Source organism: Pituophis catenifer, unplaced genomic scaffold (genome assembly GCF_029215685.1).
Source record: "Pituophis catenifer annectens isolate HBS135680 unplaced genomic scaffold, rPitCat1.0.hap2 SCAF_1, whole genome shotgun sequence".
Taxonomy (NCBI): Eukaryota; Metazoa; Chordata; class Lepidosauria; order Squamata; family Colubridae; genus Pituophis; species Pituophis catenifer.
This window is the reverse complement of record NW_027256881.1, coordinates 157,478,582-157,496,650: the sequence shown is the minus strand read 5'-3', so window position 1 is coordinate 157,496,650 and position 18,069 is coordinate 157,478,582. Positions and strand designations below refer to the sequence as shown.

Sequence of the window (18,069 nt, the reverse complement as noted above, 5' to 3'; positions counted from 1 at the left end):
AAATCAAAATAATTTCTTGAGTATCAATATGTAGTAGTGTAACTTTTAAACAATCATTCTTTCTGTGCCTGAATAATTAGATACTGTAACTGAAAAAATTGTGTCTTCTCTGTTCCACTAGCTATTGGTTAAGTTTTCACAGAACAGACTTTCATATTCAGAAATCTCTTGCAAACAAATAATGATGCTATGGAGAGAGTCAGATTTTTTTTGTTGCTGACCTACTTAATTTAATTGAAACTGTTTTGTTTCTACTGTTATAGTACCTCTTTTAATTTGTTTCTGCTGTTATCGTATCATTTAATTTGTGATCTTTACAATACACCCTGTGCCAAAAAACTGTCTCAGTTTATTGATGTTGGTCGACCAAGAAGAAAAATGAAACAACACAAAATGTTCTTTGTTCTATCCTGTCAAGGTAAGAAAGAGTATATAAAAAAGTAACACTTGCCTTGGTGAAACATTTTAATGTTTTTGCTGAAGTCTCATAACAAAGCACATTGCAACCCAACAGATAAAGCTGAAAGATACAAATATGTGTAGAATCACTTACAGCAATCCTTCATAACATATGCCTTCTCCCTATTTGTTTTATAATTCCAGAATCTAGATGCCCTTAAACAGAAATGTACTATAGTAGATAATAGCAGTATGAGGTTGTATTTATGGACACAGAATATATTTGTGGTTTTATATTTAGAAACATCTGTATCTTTCCTCGGTGGATGGTAACACTTTACTGACCACCCCTGGGACCGGGAAGAAAGCAACTCGGACCTAGTTAGAACATGAGTGGAACACCTCCAGGGAGCAGTCTAGACAATAGGCTTGCCTGAGAGATTAAAAAAAAAAAATCTCAGGTAAGTACTTTCTATAATGTTGCCAGGAGGGTTATATAGATATTTCCATGATACCTTCAACAGTTCAATTGTTCTTGAATTTTTTTTTTTTAATTTGATTTATATGCTACCCTTCTCCGGAGATTCAGGGCAGCTTACAATGCGTTAAGCAATAGCCTTCATACTTTTGTATATTTATACAAAGTCAGCTTATTGCCCCCACAAACTGGGTCCTCAATTTACCTACCTTAGAAAGGATGGAAGGCTGAGTCAACCTTGAGCCTGGTGAGATTCGAACTTACAGTAATTGCAGACAGCTGGTGTTAATCACAATGCTATTAGTCTGCTGAACCACCAGGCCCTAGAAATAATCTTTCTAGAAGGTTTTCAATTTACTTTTTAGATTTTTTCATACTTCAGTTCCAAAAGTTTCTTTAAAAAAATGTTTGTCACAGTGTGAGGAAGTTGGGGTTCCTGTCCACCCGTTGGAAAAACAGCTGTAACCAGGCAGAAACACCTCCCATCTGTCAGTGCAAAAGACCATGTCCTTGTGTAAAAGTTAAGTTTAACTGATTTATTTCTAAAAGCCTATTCACAGGAATCTTCTCAACTAATGTCGGCACTTGATTAGAGTTAGATAAGGGTCAACGGCACTCAAGGAGGGTTAGACTTAGTTCCCTTGTTGCTATGTAGGGATTCTAGGCTAATTCCCCCTTTTTACTGCGCCCCCAGGTTTTGCCATTCCTTCTGCTACACCATCCCCAGTTCCTTCCTATGTTAATTCATATAGTAACTCATAACTTTACTAGCATCCAAATTGTCAGTGATAAGTGAGCCACACCCTGGCATTTTCTAGGACATGCCGATGATGTCCAGAGGCAGCCTCATCCCACCTGGGCTATTAGTTTACAAAAGCAATGCTAAGACAGAGTGAAGAAGGATATAGGTTGAAAAGTGTTAAACAAACATACAGACAAGGAAGCAGAGGTGACATCTGGAGACTGTCAGCTATTACAAGTAGGCAAAAGGACTATCATTCAGCTGCCAGAATACAAGCTAAGCATATCTGGTGGGAGTCCTGCTTGGAGCTTGGCAGCAATTACAAACAAACAACTATGCCCTGACAGTTCCTCATGTGTAATGTGACAGCTTTTGAAAAAGAAAGATTGCCTTCTACTTTGTCTAACTTTGAGACTTCTGTTTGAACTGAATATTAAAGGACTAAAGATATATTTACAGTACATGGCAACATCTGTTTGCAAATATTAAAAGGGTGGAGTTGACCCAAAGCAATAGTTTGTTGTTGGGGAAGATATTTGCTGCAATAAAGCATTGTGTACAGATTTGCTATGTTGTGGTATGTTCAGTCCTTTGAAAGCAAAGAACCCTCACACATAGAATAATCAATTCTCAACATGAAACATAGTTTAAGAATATTTATTTTAGGAAATTATTATAAAAATATTACATCTTGGATGAAATCTACTTACCTTCCCTACCAGTTCGGAAGTGCACGCACTGTGAAGCTAAATGAGTAAAGTATTATCTTACTATATATGAAGCTTTCCCCCTAACAATCACTTGAATTATATGTTTTTTTTTAGATAAAGTTGAATTATTTTGTACTTATATGAAATATTAACGTCTAGCTGATCTGGAAATTAGTTCATTGAAGTTCTGCGGACAGGGCTTTATACTTTGGTCATTGATTGATATTTTTATAAAACTTCTGTGATGTATTTTATTTAGAAACCAAGGGAGTTCAAAAACTATGGGTTTGGGGAAAGTAAAAAAAGAAGTAGAAAAAAATTATCTTTGGCTTGTTTGTTTTAATCATAGGCACCCTGCCTATACAGCTGATAGTCAAACTCTGCAACAAATTGATAAAAAGTGTAGTTCTCTTAATAGCTATTCTTGGAATTTTTCCTAGAAGATGATCCTTGTAGTAGCAAATTGTGCAGATCTATTATATGTCACCAATTTCTACTCTAAAGGATTTGTTAATGCTTAGTGTCTTTACTAATTTGGGTGTGCACCAATTGCTACTCTGCTTTTCTGTGTAAACAAGGTGAAGAAAGCATGATATTATAAAATTAAAGGACAAATATTCCAAACTTTTGTCGTAACAAAAGATTAGAGATACATGTTTCCCGCATAGCTGTGAAACCTCTTATAGCTTACATGATTCATTATCCTATTGTCTGCATTTTCTGTAAAATGACCTCTGGAATATAAGGCAGGATATCAATTTAATAAGTAAAGTGAATTTCTGAATTTTTAATGACATGAGGGGAATTCTGAAACCAGACTGATACAGGCCTTGATGTAAATTCAATAAGAAAAAAAGCAGAAGCATGTAATTGACAATCCCTTGTAATCCAGGGGCTAAGTATAATATGTTTTTCAAGATTTAAAAAAACTCCAGCCAGCACTACAAAAGAAGGCTGAGTGAATCTTCTCCCATGGCATTGCTCCAAAGTGGCTCAAGGCTAACCACATTGTTTTGTCAAAGTGAATCATGTTGCCTTGCAAATCACTTGGTTGAAATAAATGGTAAAAAAGCTTCACAGAGGATTAAGGGATATGTTCAACACTTTGTATTTACTAGTAAAAGTAGAAAGAAAAAAAATAGAGGTTAAAAATATTCCCTTTCTGCTTAATTAAAAAATAAAAAATAAAAAAATGATTATGGGTTTTTTTAATCACACATGCAGAGAAGACAGCAGATGATCATTTTTTCAAGTATTTTGTAAACAATGTTTGTAGAATTTGTAAAAACAAGCAGATGTCTAGTTAGACACCAAAGATAAAAGGTTTGGCAGCCTGGAGTTGAAAGCATAGCAAAACAGAAGATTTTAATAATTTGTAGAGGCTTCACTAGTGGAATACTAAAAAAGAGTATAACTTTCCCCAGGTAAGGAACACAGAAAAGCTTTTGCTTATTGTCAAGGTATAATAAGTAGAAATACAATAAATACAGAAGCTTCCTACCATGAACCATGTCTCTGACCATCACATCTTCTGCAATATCTTTTTAATATAGCCTGGGCATGAGATCTTCACCTTGTTAAGCATCCTGCTGATACAACAAAGTGTGTTTCACTATTGATCTAAGAATCTTCACAATAAATTCTTGAAATTTTTCAGATGTATGAAAAGAGAAAGATGGAACATTATTAAATCCTTTAATTATTTAGCTGATAATTTTCAAGTCAGTTATCAGAACTTCACTAAAGAAAATTATGTGTACAACTGTGTCCTGTCAATGGTGTGATCAGGATGGCTACAGGGAAGAAGAAAAAATACCAAGGAGAAAGTCCTTTGCTGAGCTTTTTAGGACATAGTCTACGGCTAAGCAATGAAGAGAGTCAACTAACTCCTAAGTAAGCCCTATGCAAAATATGGAATTAATTTAGCCTTAAATAAGATTGTCCCTATTTAAAGATAAACCTATCCTCCTTTGGATTAATTAAACAATTCATTTTGTGAGTTTGAACAACATTGCCAGGTACAAGAAATCAGGAGCCAAGATAGAGTTTAAAAGCACTACAAGTTTATTTCATTCTACCAATACACAAGAATCTGATATACTAATAATCAATAGAATAGAATAAAATAGAATAGAATTCTTTCTTGGCCAAGTGTTGATTGGACACACAAGGTATTTGTCTTGGTGCATATGCTCTCAGTGTACATAAAAGAAAAGATACATTCGTCAAGAATCATAAGGTACAACACTTAATGATAGACATAGGATACAAATAAGCAATCGAATCATACTAGGAAACAAAATCAATATAAATCGTAAGGATCAAAGCAAATTGGCTTCAAATAAGAATCAACAGACTTCAAGGGGGGTTGGACTTAAGTCTCTTATGATGATGTAGCAACTGCATACTGATGATGTTTTAACCCTGCCCTTAGGCTCAGCCTGGTCATCTCCTACATCCATACTCCACCACCCATTTAATCATATTATATGTACAAGGCTCAGTTCACAGCTGATTCAGTATTATTGCCATGCTCAGGTCTTAGTGACAGGAGCTTTGAAAAACATGTCTCTCTCTTAAATCCTACAATAGAACTACATAACCTGGCAACCTTGCAGTCCTCTGAGCCTATCTAATCTCCAGCCCTTAGCATGCAGAATTAAAGTTAGCAAAAAGAATCATGTGTGTTTCCTGTGCCCTCCCAGCACTCCAGTATTGTATGATTTAAGACACAGCCAATTTTATAATGTGATTTCTTCATCTTTTTCCTCCAAATCACCATTTGAGACATATTTTAAACCTTATTTTTAACACTTTTCTTGTGGGTGGGGTATGTTTAAGAGTAGTAATAATAGTGATAGGATTCTAAAAGACAAGCCATTTCTTCCCTGCCTCATATCCCTTATAACCAAAGGCCCATATTTCCCACCCCTCTCAAAATAGCAATTTTTGGTAGGATTTTAAATCTGGGGAATGGTAGCAATTTGCCTCTCCATGACTTCCTGCTTCCCTTCCCATCCTGAAAGAAATGCTAAAAACTAGGCCAGAAAAATTCAGTCCCAGTTCTTCTGGGGACATGGAAGATGTGGAAGGTTGAGATGTAGCTCTGAGATACCATCCTGATCTAAGAAAAATCCATATCGTTTGAACTCAGTGCAGGCAAGTTTACAGTAGCTATAGCTCAAGGGTCTCCAACCTTGGCAACTTTAAGCCTGGTGGACTTCAACTCCTAGAATTCCCCAGCCAGTAAAACTGGCTGGGGAATTGAAGTCCTCCAGGCTTAAAGTTGCCAAGGTTGGAGACCCCTGAGCTATAGCACTTGAATAAGTGCCATAAAATCCTGTTAGTGCTGTAGTGCTCTTCTTAATCCTGAACTCAGTGTCTCAAGCCTCTTAACTAAGGCTTTGTTCTGTTTAATTCATTTTGTAGTCTTGATTGAACTGGGGAAAGGAGCAAAGGATAGAGTCCCAAGTAGATCAGGGCAATCACTTAGAGAACTAGGCAACAAATTTGAGGATTTAAACCCAAAGTTTCCCTAATTCTTACATAATACACTACCTCGTAGATAGTAACCTAATGATTATTTATGTTTCAGTATCTGTTTGGAGAAACTTGCAGTTATAGAGACCAGCCCAGTGACGGACCAGGTCAGAATTTTCCACAAATATGGCAATTTTAAAGTTGTATGGTGTTTGCTTTTTGGGAGATAATCTACAAAATGGAAGAATTTAAAATGCATTGTGGTTGCAATTAGTTATTTCACTGAGTTTTGTCCAACATTATTTCCAATACTCCAGTGTATTGGTTGCCCTTAAATTGCCACTAGTTCAGTGACGGTTCAAAGTTATAATGGCGCCAAAAGAGGAGGACTTATGACCAGTCCTTGAAGTTAGCCATTGCAGCGTTCTTGCAGTTACATGATTGTGATTCAGGCCCTCGGCAGCCAGTTTGCAATTACAATGATTGCAGCATCCCAGGGTCATTTGATCAATGTCTGCAATCTTCCCAGCCAGCTTCCTATGAGCAAAGTTAATGGAGAAAAATTCTGCATGCTATTCCCACTCCTGTCACTTTTTTTTTCCTGAAGAGCCCTAAGGAGATATGGGAATCTTGCACTCAATAGCACCCACCTGCCTACTCTCTTTAGCACCTACCAATAGCACCTGCCCACCTGAAGCATCAACCTGCTTGCCTGGAACATGATTTCAATGCCTCTTTCTATGTGGCGGTCACATGAGGTCCTCACTTAACCTATGCTATTTTCGCTTAACAACTGTAACAGGGATGCCAGGATTGCTGTCACTAAGCGATGCAGTCACGTGACATCATACTTTAAGACCACATTACTTAGCTGTGGAAATTCAATTATGGTACCTATATTTTTCTTCACTTATTAAAGTAACTAGATTTATTATTTCTCATCAAACAGCTGATACTTAGGCAGACTATGGATACTGAGACAAATATATGAATTAAAATAGTTTTTATAGGAAAAAAATGCAATTCAGAATATTTTAGAATATAGGGACTAACTTGTTTAAATTGTTTCTGGAGATAAGGAGTCATTTACTCCTTGGGTTATAAAACAGATACAGTAGTAACACACCAACTGGCTTGATTTGTTTGATTATCCATTTGTTTATTTCTTGGTTGTGCATGGTATTGTCAAGAGTTTTCTCCAACACCAAAGTTATAAAACATCAATATCCTTGCTATCATGTTTCTTCAGAGTTCAACTTTCGCTTCCATAAAATGTCAAAAGGAATAGGATGGCTTGCATGATTCTAATCTTTATAGATATAGATGCTTCATTGCATTTGAATATCTTTTCCAAGGGTTTCGTGGTGCCTACCACATTCTAATTTGTAGTATCTTTCTTGGCAGCTTGTTCCTTTACAGTTGATGGTTGATCCTAAAAAGCAGAAGCTATCAACCACTGCAATATCTTCACTGTCTACTCTATTCTAACTTGGGCTGTCAAACCTATTATCTTTAAATAGCCCCATATTTTTCACTGTGCTCTTTGACTTTTACTAGAGCTTGCAGATCCTTAAAGAGTAAAAATACGAGGTTTGTAATATATCATGTTGGTCCTTATATTTAGTTATGGTCTGAAAATAATAACAATCTTTGCCCATTATGGTTCCTTTTTGTAAATGCCAAATAGTTTCTCTGAATTTATGTTATACTAGCTGTACCCGGCCACGCATTGCCATGGCTCAGTCTTGTGGATATACAATATGTTTTGACCGAGTGCCAATAATTTCCCTGCGTAGCTGAGGTCACGCCTACTTTGCCTCTGTCCCAACAGTCTTTTCACTCTGTCGATTGGATTCAGACCTGAGTTGCCTTTCTCTACGTTTCTTTTTGGACTTTAACGTCGCTTAATCAATTGCTTTTTGGACTTTAAAGTCGCTTAATCAACCCTAACCCTAACCCTAACCCTTTAGACTTTACCTATTTGGTGCTTGTATTGGGAGAGCTGTGCGTCATGGGATTGACGGAGGCCTCTGGCCGGGCTGGCGTCAGTGAGTTTGCATTCCTGGGGCTCCGGGATGTTGGCCGCCAACAAATATTTTGAATCCAGCAGCCATCCGGAGGTTTGTCTTCGGACGCCTCCAAGGATACTTTGCTGCGGGTGTAAGAGCTGGTTTCCCGGCTTGGCGGTATAACCGCCTTCACCTTTGCAGCTCTCCGCACGACAGGCGGCATCAGGGTCCCTGCCAAAGGTACGGCATACTCCGTTAGTTGGGATGACGGTTGTGGGTTTGGCGGCGGTGGCATTGAGGGGAAAAGACCCGGCTCGCACCTGCCATTGTGGTGCTGCGACGTTAAAGTCCAAAAAGAAACGTAGAGAAAGGCAACTGAGGTCTGAATCCAATCGACCGAGTGAAAAGACTGGTGGGCTCTGCGTATAGCGTGTGTTGCTTTTACGTCCAACAGATGGCGCTGTTTTTCAAAAAAGCATGTTTTTACCTGTCACAGGTGTGACATCTACATAATATAAGTATATAAAAACACGTGTATTCGAATGCAACGTTGTGTCAAAATTTCAAAGCAATCGGTGAAGAACTTTCGGAGATTTAAGATTTTGAACAAACGAACATTTACATTTTTATTTATATATAAGATAATAATGAAAATTACCTTCTTACCTTTTTTGATTAGCATGATCTTTCCATTGTATTATGAAACAAAATGCATATATTTTGTCTGTTACTATCCAATAAAAAGCACTTTTAAAATATGCAGTAATTACATATCAACCTCGAGTGACTATATACTAATTTTAGCCAAACCAAGCTGCAAGTTTTGTCCCTCATGTCTTGAAAACATGAGCTGACCTGTTTCTATTTTTAGCATTTTAAATGAAACCAGACAAAAACATTAAGATACAGTGTCAATTTTTCCCCCAAAAAAGCTTGCTCAAAGGCAATTGTTTTTTCAGCAAAAAGTTTTTGGGGGGGGTTATTTTTTTTATTTTTTTATTGTGTTAATTTTCATTCTGATCAAATTTTCACATTGCTAATTTTCACTCAACTTCAGTTTTTAAAGCCTCATCTCCATGTGGTAATACCATTAATTATATATGCGTTACATGAGAGTTTAACAAATTATGCAAAGTGATATTTCACTTTCCTTGACTAAATTATTGCTGTAAAACAATAGTGCCTTAAATACATTGTAAACCATATAAATCAAAATTAACTTATAGTAATGGTTTTATATAAAGCATCACAGTGGTGGTTGATGAAACCAAGGCAAGACCATTAACCTGGAGAGCCACACAATAAAAAACATTAAAAGGGAACAACTTGATTTATTCCCACCATCCTCCACTCTCTCTTCCACAGAAATGTATTAACATTGCTAGTAGTAGAAGTACTTGCTTAACGACAATTTGGACCTGAATCTTGGATGCTGAATGAAGTGGCCATTAAATAAGACATCATGTGACTGCTACCACAATTCCATCCGTTCTGGTTGTGGCAGTGGTGGGTTCCTCCCAGTTCGGCCCAGTTCTGCCGAGCCGGTAGTGGTGACGATATGATGTCACCAAACCGATTCTGCCCCCCCGCACCCGCATTATTCTTACCTTTTATTTGGCCCCACCCCCAATCTATTGCTGCCTCCTGAGTCCCAGCTGCTGGCTAGAGGGAAAAAAATTGTTTAAACTCTTGCCACGGGGCTTCAAAGGGCTGCCCTACAGCTGATCAGTGTTAAAAGAAAACAAATGAGTAGACCAGTGCTTGCAAAAATACATGAGTAGATCAGTGCCTGCAAAAATATATGGGTAGATGGGTACAGCTCTGCAAACAGTTAAAAGCCTGGTAGACCAGTACCTCTGCTAAATCCTAAATAATTGTCACATGACCATCAAGCCACGCCCACAAAATAAGCCACGCCCACAGAACCAATAGTAAAAAAAAATAGAATCCACCCCTGTGTTGTGGTCATTAAATGGTAAGAAGCCGAGAATGCCTCTTGTGGGTGGGAGAGACCCTTGAAAGCTCCCCTAAGGAACTGAAAATCCTTTCTGCCAAAATCCAAGCAGGGTTTCTCTCTGGGTGGAGAGAAATGTGTGGCCTAAGTGGGGCCTCTCAGGGCCTACCTACTATGTACTTCTTACTTTACCACCCTGCCCCTCCGCTCAGGATCTCAAAATTCAGGATCTGAGCTATGTTTCTTCCACCCTACTTAAGGTGACCAGATTCCTTCTACACATCAGGATTAAGCTCAGTTTCTGCACCCCACGGGAGGATATCAGCTCTCTACACATTTGGAAGGGAATGCCTTTGATGATATGGAGAAAACTCAGATCCTGAAAATATGTGCTCTGTTCCTGCATCCTGCTGAAGGAGCTCCACTTGGCAAGCAGCTCTTTCAGCCAGCCTTCAGAGATTAGAAGTCCTCCTGGCAGGCAAGCAGCAGCCTGCAATCTTCCCTGCCGACTTCTCCATTGATTTACTGAGGAATCTGCCAGAGGAGATTGCAGACAGCAATCACATGATTGCAAAGTGCTTGGCAACAGATAGTAAGTGCAAACAGGTTGCCAAGCACCCAGATTGCAAACAGCTGACCAACCAGGGGAGGGGGGTGTTACAACAGTCAGAAATGTTTTACAGGTCATGAAGCACCCTTTCTGAGGCCATCGTATCTTCAAATGATCATTAAATAATTATAAATCTAGGACTACCTGAACTTCCATTTAATTGAAGATCCAGTATCATACCTTAACTCAGCAAGGGTGCGGCCTCCAGCACTCTTTACCCTCACCTGATTATTAAGTCAATGAGTAAATTAAGACCCTGTATTTCAACAAATACTTTCACCATGGAAGAGCAGGCCATTGAACCCACCAGTTGACCCAAAAATCATACTAAGCTAGTGAATTGTCCAGTTTCTGAAGCAGAAACAAAACATTAAGACATTCAGGTTATAGAAAAGAAATCTATTGAAAGTATATAATTCTGCTACATCGAAATGGTGCACATAGGATTAGTTATATGAAAAGGTCCTCCATAATAAGACTAATATAGTGAGATTGATAGTGATAATACTACCAGTCAAGATGCAATAGCAGTATGCCACTTGAATTGAAATATTTCTGGAAACTTGCAGAGCAGGCAGCTGAGTTATGCAATCAAACATTATTTTTGTAGCCTCATAGTTCAGGAAAGGTAATAAAATGGAGGCGGGCCCAACTGTTTCCCCTTCAGTATTAAAGACACTGAACTGCATAACCAGGTTTCTGTTTTGGGGTGGCACTGCGGCACATTTCTCATGTCTCTCCTGATTAAAGTGTTTCCAAACTTCAAATTTGTCAGACTGTATGGATAAAGACTTTGATCTGGATAAATAAAGCTTTTCATTTGTTTTCAGTAAGTTACTAGGATGGCAATTAAATCCAAATATTCAACAGTTAGCTTAATTCCAACTGCATCACCATCTGCCAAGCTAGGAAAGATGGCAGAGGAGGATTCTTTTACTAATTTGTTAAAGGAGATCCTGGCTCAGATACAAGTTCTGAAGCTGATCCAGCAAGATCTGGCAGAGCTGAAATGTGATTTTAAAACAGATGCCAGGAAAAAATGACTCTCTATAAAGATTGATTGACTGCCCACTATTATGCAAGCTAGTCATAATATTTTGGATAAATGAATTACTTAAAAGGCACATTAAACATCTATGTGAGATTAGCATTGAAACCCCCCAAATCAATCAAATATGGCTGAATTTATTTTTTCAGAAAACGTCTCCCTTTGGAAATAGATTTTCCAGTCAAGACTGATCATGTGATCAAACTTCCTTTAATGAGAAGGAAGACTGGAACTAGTTCCAATATCATTATTGTACAATTTCTTCATGTTAATACAAGAGATAAAATGTTACATGTATTTCAGCAGGAATTGGTAACGTCTCTGTTGAGGATGGGTTCCAGCCAAAGTAAGATACCAATTTATCTGAGTTTACTAAAGAGGCAAACCCTTTTACTAAAGATAAAGGTTTTCACAAAACCAAGAACTTTTGCCAGATCAATACTTCAGCATTTCCAAGTCCATTTTGCATTACTTGTCAAATCAGATTCACAGATTTTATAATCCTTCAAATGCACAGCCCTTTATCTTACATTTGAAATCTGCAGAAGAACAAGCCTGATGGGAGAAATTTAGGTTTGCCCTGAAACAGCCTTATTTTCTAAAAAAAATTCTACGCTTTTTTTTTCCTGTACTCCTCTCTCATTTTTTTTTTAACCTTAACTTTATAATATGCCAAATCTGGGCATATTACCAACTCTAAGGTTTATATCTACATATGATATATTGGTTTTGATTAGTAAGTTTGAAACTGTTCTGTCTTTTTTCACTTATAGTTAGAGAGATGTAATCATAGTACTATCCCTTTTAGGAAATTATATATTTCTTTGGGGTTTTTTGTTTCTTTTTAGTTTCTTTAATAACGTTGCTTGCTGTTTCATTTTTTTGCTCTTAGTCACATTTTTTTCTTTTTCTTTCCCTTCAAGTATAGAATCTATATATAGAATGGTATTTGAGTGATAATTTGAGATTCTATGGAGTTGCTACCTCTGTGAGCAATATTAGAAAACAATAAATAATTAAACATAGAAAAAGTTAATTACTGGGTATTTGTTAAATGTCATAAAATAAATTGCTATAGGGAGAGTATTGATAAACAGGCCAAAATAAAATTAGTAGATAATTATTATTCTCAGTGTAAAAGGGCTGCAACAATCTAAGAAAAAACATGTAATATTAGCATAGATTTAAAATTTAAACTATTTATTAAACAAATTTATATGGCCACCTAATTTGCCTATATGTAACTCCAGGTGACTTACAACATTAAAAATAACAAGATAAAAATTAAACCCCACCCCATCTCTTATCTACCAGAGACTTACCTCAGTACTCATAATTAATTGGTTCGGGGAGGCACAATGAGTATCAAAAACAATGAGTACCAAACAGATTTTTCCCATAAGGAATAATGTATTGAGTTACAAAGCAGCCAACACTGACAAGTTCTAGCTAATATGTTGAATACGAAACAAATGCTGAATATCAGGACAAAATTTTCACATCAAAAGGCATTGAGTAACAAATTTGATGAGTTTCAAACAGTTGAGTTCCAAATTACCACTTTATTTAATGGAACAAAATAAATATTAATGACAGGTTCGGTGGGACAGGTTTAGACTTTGACAAAAGTATACTTTGACCTGGCTATTTTGTTTCAAAAAGGATTTCCAATTGACGTACAACAAGTTGTCACTGATGTCGATGGGTGTTATTTAATTTTATGTACTAAAATGGTAGGGATTGCAATAACTGATTAATGTTTATGGATCTAATTCTTCTGTTACATATCTTTTATGACTGTTTTCAAAACAGAATGAATGTTTTTATGGCAGAGTGGTAATAGGAAGAGATTTCAATAAAATACTGTATTCCAAGTTTGGTAGTAATACACTGGTATGAAAAAAAATTAGTGCGGGAAACAAAACTTATATAAAATAATTGAAATTAATAGATATCTGATGTTTGATGTGTCCAACTAAAAGACAATACAAGTTTTATTTAAGTGTGCACCAGAATTTGATTATTTATTAATATCAACTGTCAGGTGTGAACAGCAGCAGACTCACATGTGTAGAGTATAAACTACCTATTTTATTGCTCAATGCCTATTTTGCAACGATCTTCTCAGGCTGGCAGTTTGCCACTTGGAATCATTAAAGTTCAACAGCATTCAGGAGGAGCTGGACTTTGCTCTCTTAGGCCTATGTAATGATTCTAGACTGATCCCCCACTCCACTTGATTCCTCCTCTCCACTGTGAGAGAGGGGGGAGATGGTTGAGCCATGGTACACCCAAATTAGAGAACCTAAAGGCTTGATCTCTCATCCCCCACGTGCCTGACTAGAACTATCAATTCAGGAAAATATAATAGATAGAAGGAATGACCTTGAGGAACAGGAGGGAGAGACATAATTAAAACAATGGTCAGATAAAACATCTGAGTCTAGGCCAGAACTGTAAACTGGTAAAGCATTTCAGACAAGATCTTCCCTAGGTTTCAAGAAGGTAAAAGTAGGGGGAAATACATTCAATACATAACAAGATTATATTATTTTAACCTTATAATAAAATTAGTAGACTGTTAGCATGCATTACTTTTAGTTTCCTAGTCTGGTCTAAGATGGGCTGACAGAAGGAGTGCAGCCATGATAGAATGGAGCATCCAGGGCCTCTAGATTCAAAAAACCTAAACAAGTTATAAATAAAATAAAAATTGGGAAGTCACCAGGCCCAAATGGGCTAGAAGCCCAAATTTATAAAATTTAGAGGAAAAATTGGCAGAACTACTGGTAAGGACAATGAATTTAGTCAACAGAAACATCTGAAGAAGCAAGTATAACTTTAATACTTAAAAAGTAATCCAAAGAAACCATAGTCATACAAACCAATCTCTCTATTAAAATGTTCATTATAAGATATTTACTACCATTGTGGATGGATGGATGGATGTATAGTACAAGGAAGTGCATTCCCAAATTGAGTACAAACATCAGACATGCTGTATTCCAAAGAGAAAGATAATGGATAATAATAATTTATTATAAATGCAGTGGTAAGAAAAAGAAGGCAGCAGTAATATTTTTAGACTTGGAAAAGGCTTTTGACAATTTGGACAGTTATTTTTACTAGACGTTTTAAACAAAATAAAATGTAAGAATTTAATACTTGGATGGAGAATATATCTGAACAGCAAATAGCAGTATTCTCTGCAAATTTCCCAATATACCATTTGTAATCAGTTTGTGAACTCTAGCTAACAAGATCCAACATGAGAAACAAATGACTGGGATTAAAATTCAAAGACAGGAAAATAAAATGAAGTATTATGCAGAAGATATAGTATTTAAAATTATGGGTTACAGCTTTAGGGGCATAATAGACTTATGCACCTTTGCAAATAGTGAAGAGGAAACTGCAACACAGACCAGCGAGCACGCATTAAGTCTGGCTCATAGATATCTCTCCAGATAATGAGTTTTGGGAAATTTCCCACTTACTCCCTAAAAGACTGGTATTCACGAGGAAGATCTGAAGAAATTCTGAAGCTTCTTTTGATCTAAGCACCAAGGCTGCGGAAGAGTCACAGCCAGAACATAGCCTGCAAAAGGACATGGAGTTTGCAAAAGAACCCACTTTCCTAAGCACATTTAGAAGAAAATTATTTAAGCAGCGCAATTAAGCCACCAGTTGAGTGATCACTTCATCCCAGATTAAAGATAAGAGTAAAGAAAAAAGTTAAAGGCAAAAAACCTAGATTTTAAATTAGGAAAGTTTAAAATGGACTAAAGGGACGGTCGAATTTGGATACTTTTGATGTATTTTTAATATATTTTTAAAATAAGTAAACTATTAATACATATCTCTGTGTGAAAGAGTTTTATTTGGACTAATCAGGGACAATGATTGAACAGCTTTGCAAAATAAAATTTAAGGGAAGTTATAACCTTATCCAGATTTCAATTATGTTTATCTACCTGTTTACCCATAATGTAATTTCTGAATTAAGATACTTTTTTAATAGATAGGCCTGGCATTTAAAAGTACCAGCCTGAGCGTAAGGTCTCCCTTCCCTATAATAGCTCATCCCACATCCCTCTTGTTATATATCCCTCTTCCTGCCACTACTCTGATCTTCCCCAAATGACTACCTCCCTCTTCAATTTTCTCATCCTCATTCCTCCACCCTGATAATTAAGAGAATTACTGTAAATGCTAGCAGTGATATCATCAGTTGGAATCTGAACATTCAATTATTATCATTGATAACAAAGTTCACATTTAATTAACATGCTAACAATTGGAGGAGAGAGAGCTCCACAGAAACATCCTGTGGAAATTGTCTGTTAGAGAATGAATAAGATTTCAGTTTGCAATGATAGCTATAGGACTGAACTACTGAACGTGATTGATGATTTTTTTAAAGAAATCAAATTTGAGAGTTCTTTAGATCTATCTTCAGCAATGAATCAAAACCACAATTCATGAAAAAAGAAGATATTAGAAATAAAGAAGAATGCTATATTTCCAAGATTTCTTGGAAATTATTTTAAATAGAGCACTAGGATAAGAACAATAAGTGCAAATTAGGTAATACTATCAAGAGATAGAAAAGCTTGTAGCCATTCAAAAAGTTAAGACTTTATTGTCTGGTGGCAGATTATTTTCCTGTAATTTTAAAATTCTCCTACACAATTAAATTCAGTATTTTGCAGTATATAATCCTATTCAGTTTGCCAAGCATCTCCTCTGTAGTTTTAAAACTGTAATGTTTTAAGAGTTTGAGAGATGGATTTTATAACCAGAATTTTTCCCCTTTTGATGCCTTGTTTGGTTTTCTTGATATTTCTTGGAAAAACAATACAAAACTCTTGCTCATAGTTATTATAAACTGATATTAATAATGATAACATGCTTCTTTTCATTTTTATTTGGACCAATATAATTATTGAAAGGGTTTGACTATTATTAATAAAATTTAAAGAATGTATAGTAATACAAGTAGCAAACAGAAGAGTGAAAGGCTTAGTAAATGAAGAAAAAGACAGCTAAGGCTTTTCACTAAAGGTTTAAAAGAAGAGGATAGTTTTTCTCAGATACTCAAACCAGCCTGGATAAACTGATCTCCCATACAAAATCTGGAACGAGGTGGATTTAAACATTAGCAAGCAAACAAATAAATTAGAGCAGTAAGCAGTAAGCCACTTTGCCCAGAAAACTCTGTTCAGACTACAGTAAGGATTCAAGAAAGGAAACTTCCCCAGCCCAGAGATCTTAAGAGTTGAAAGTAAGAGGGGCTTTGACACCATTGACCACACAAATAATTTCAGAATGACAACCATAAAAAAGCCTCTGAAAATTAACAAGCAAATTCATATAGGAGAACATCAGGCACCAAAGACCAGGACCATAGGTGAAATTCCAATTAAACTGATTTATTAATACTCATGCCTCTGTATAGGACTGTTCTCAACTAATGGTTAGCACTATTTTGGTGCTAGATAAGGATCAATGGAATTCAAAAGGAGTTGGACTTAGTCCATTTGTGGCTCTGTAGCAACTTTAGCCTGATTTCTCTTTTGATTCCGCCCCCAGTTCTGCCACCCCTTCCCCTACAGAGACCCTATAAACACTTTAAAGAAAAAAAAATCAGTACTAATAACCAATATAAGTGATATATATGAGTTGACCCTTTCATACTATTGACTGCCTTGTTCGAAAATTTTAGATGCTTTTCAAAGATCCTCATATGAAACCCATCATAGTACAGTAATCATTCAACCTGGCTCTTATTGTATGTGGTATGACTAACTTAATCATACTAGCTTTCTCCAAAAAAGGAGAGCTAGAGCACTAAGCAAAGTTGAACTAAGGGCAGAACTGCTAATCAGTTTAGACAAGTAAATATTAAAATTGCCACCTTCTACAAATACAGTCTCTGTAAAAAGTATAATATTCAGAACAAATTGTTGCTAGGGTGATCTCACACAATCTAGACCAAAGAAGAACAACAAGAAACAATTATCTATGCAGTTTTTGTAATTATGATTTATTAGGAATACTGTTGAAGTGATAATACAAGAAATCCAGTAAATAACCTATTTTCAAGTGTAAAGGCCATTTATAGACATTTCAGAGCTGTAGTGTCAGCCTTGGAAGCCATATTAGGCCGGAAGCTTCAATGCTGCCACCTCCTCAAGTGTGAGAAAGTAGGAGGGGGGATTTAGGAGAGGGGAGTTAGTAGACATAATAGTGTTCTTCCTATCGGTCAAGGTCAGGGTGAGCCAGCATCTGGAGGAGGAGTGGTCAGGGGCTGGCTTGAGGTGGAACGCATGATGATTGGAGCATGTGACTGAAAGGGGAGAAAGGGGTTGGTTTTGGGAGCTTTGTATTATTGAAGGAAAGCCCAGGTTTTTCAGATTCGAGAATTCCCAGATGTGCCAGTTTACCTATTGCTAGTAAAGAGAACTTTGGAAAATGCCTGCTTCAGTGTCTTTACTGGGAGTTGGGGGTTTTCTGGAACGCTGTCTATCTTCCACTCATGTTTGGGAACTGTACAGGAGGATACCAATCACAATGGTATGAAAACAAATATGTTTCCATATTAATAAAACTAAATGTTTTATTTGTAAATGAATTTAT

General features: G+C 36.5%; 1 protein-coding gene across 2 annotated transcripts in view; it reads left to right on the top strand.

Annotated features, from left to right (window-relative positions):
• COMMD1 (copper metabolism domain containing 1) overlaps positions 1–18,069 on the top strand; it is a 97,534-nt gene that overhangs the window by 10,176 nt on the left and 69,289 nt on the right. Inside the window, exon 1 of one of the 2 annotated variants that reach the window (XM_070933094.1) lies at positions 5,939–5,976. The exons of the other annotated variant lie outside the window; for it this stretch is intronic. The gene's annotated coding sequence lies outside the window, so the exon portion shown is untranslated. Of the gene's footprint in view, positions 1–5,938; positions 5,977–18,069 lie in introns of those variants that run through there. 2 annotated transcript variants of the gene reach the window in all.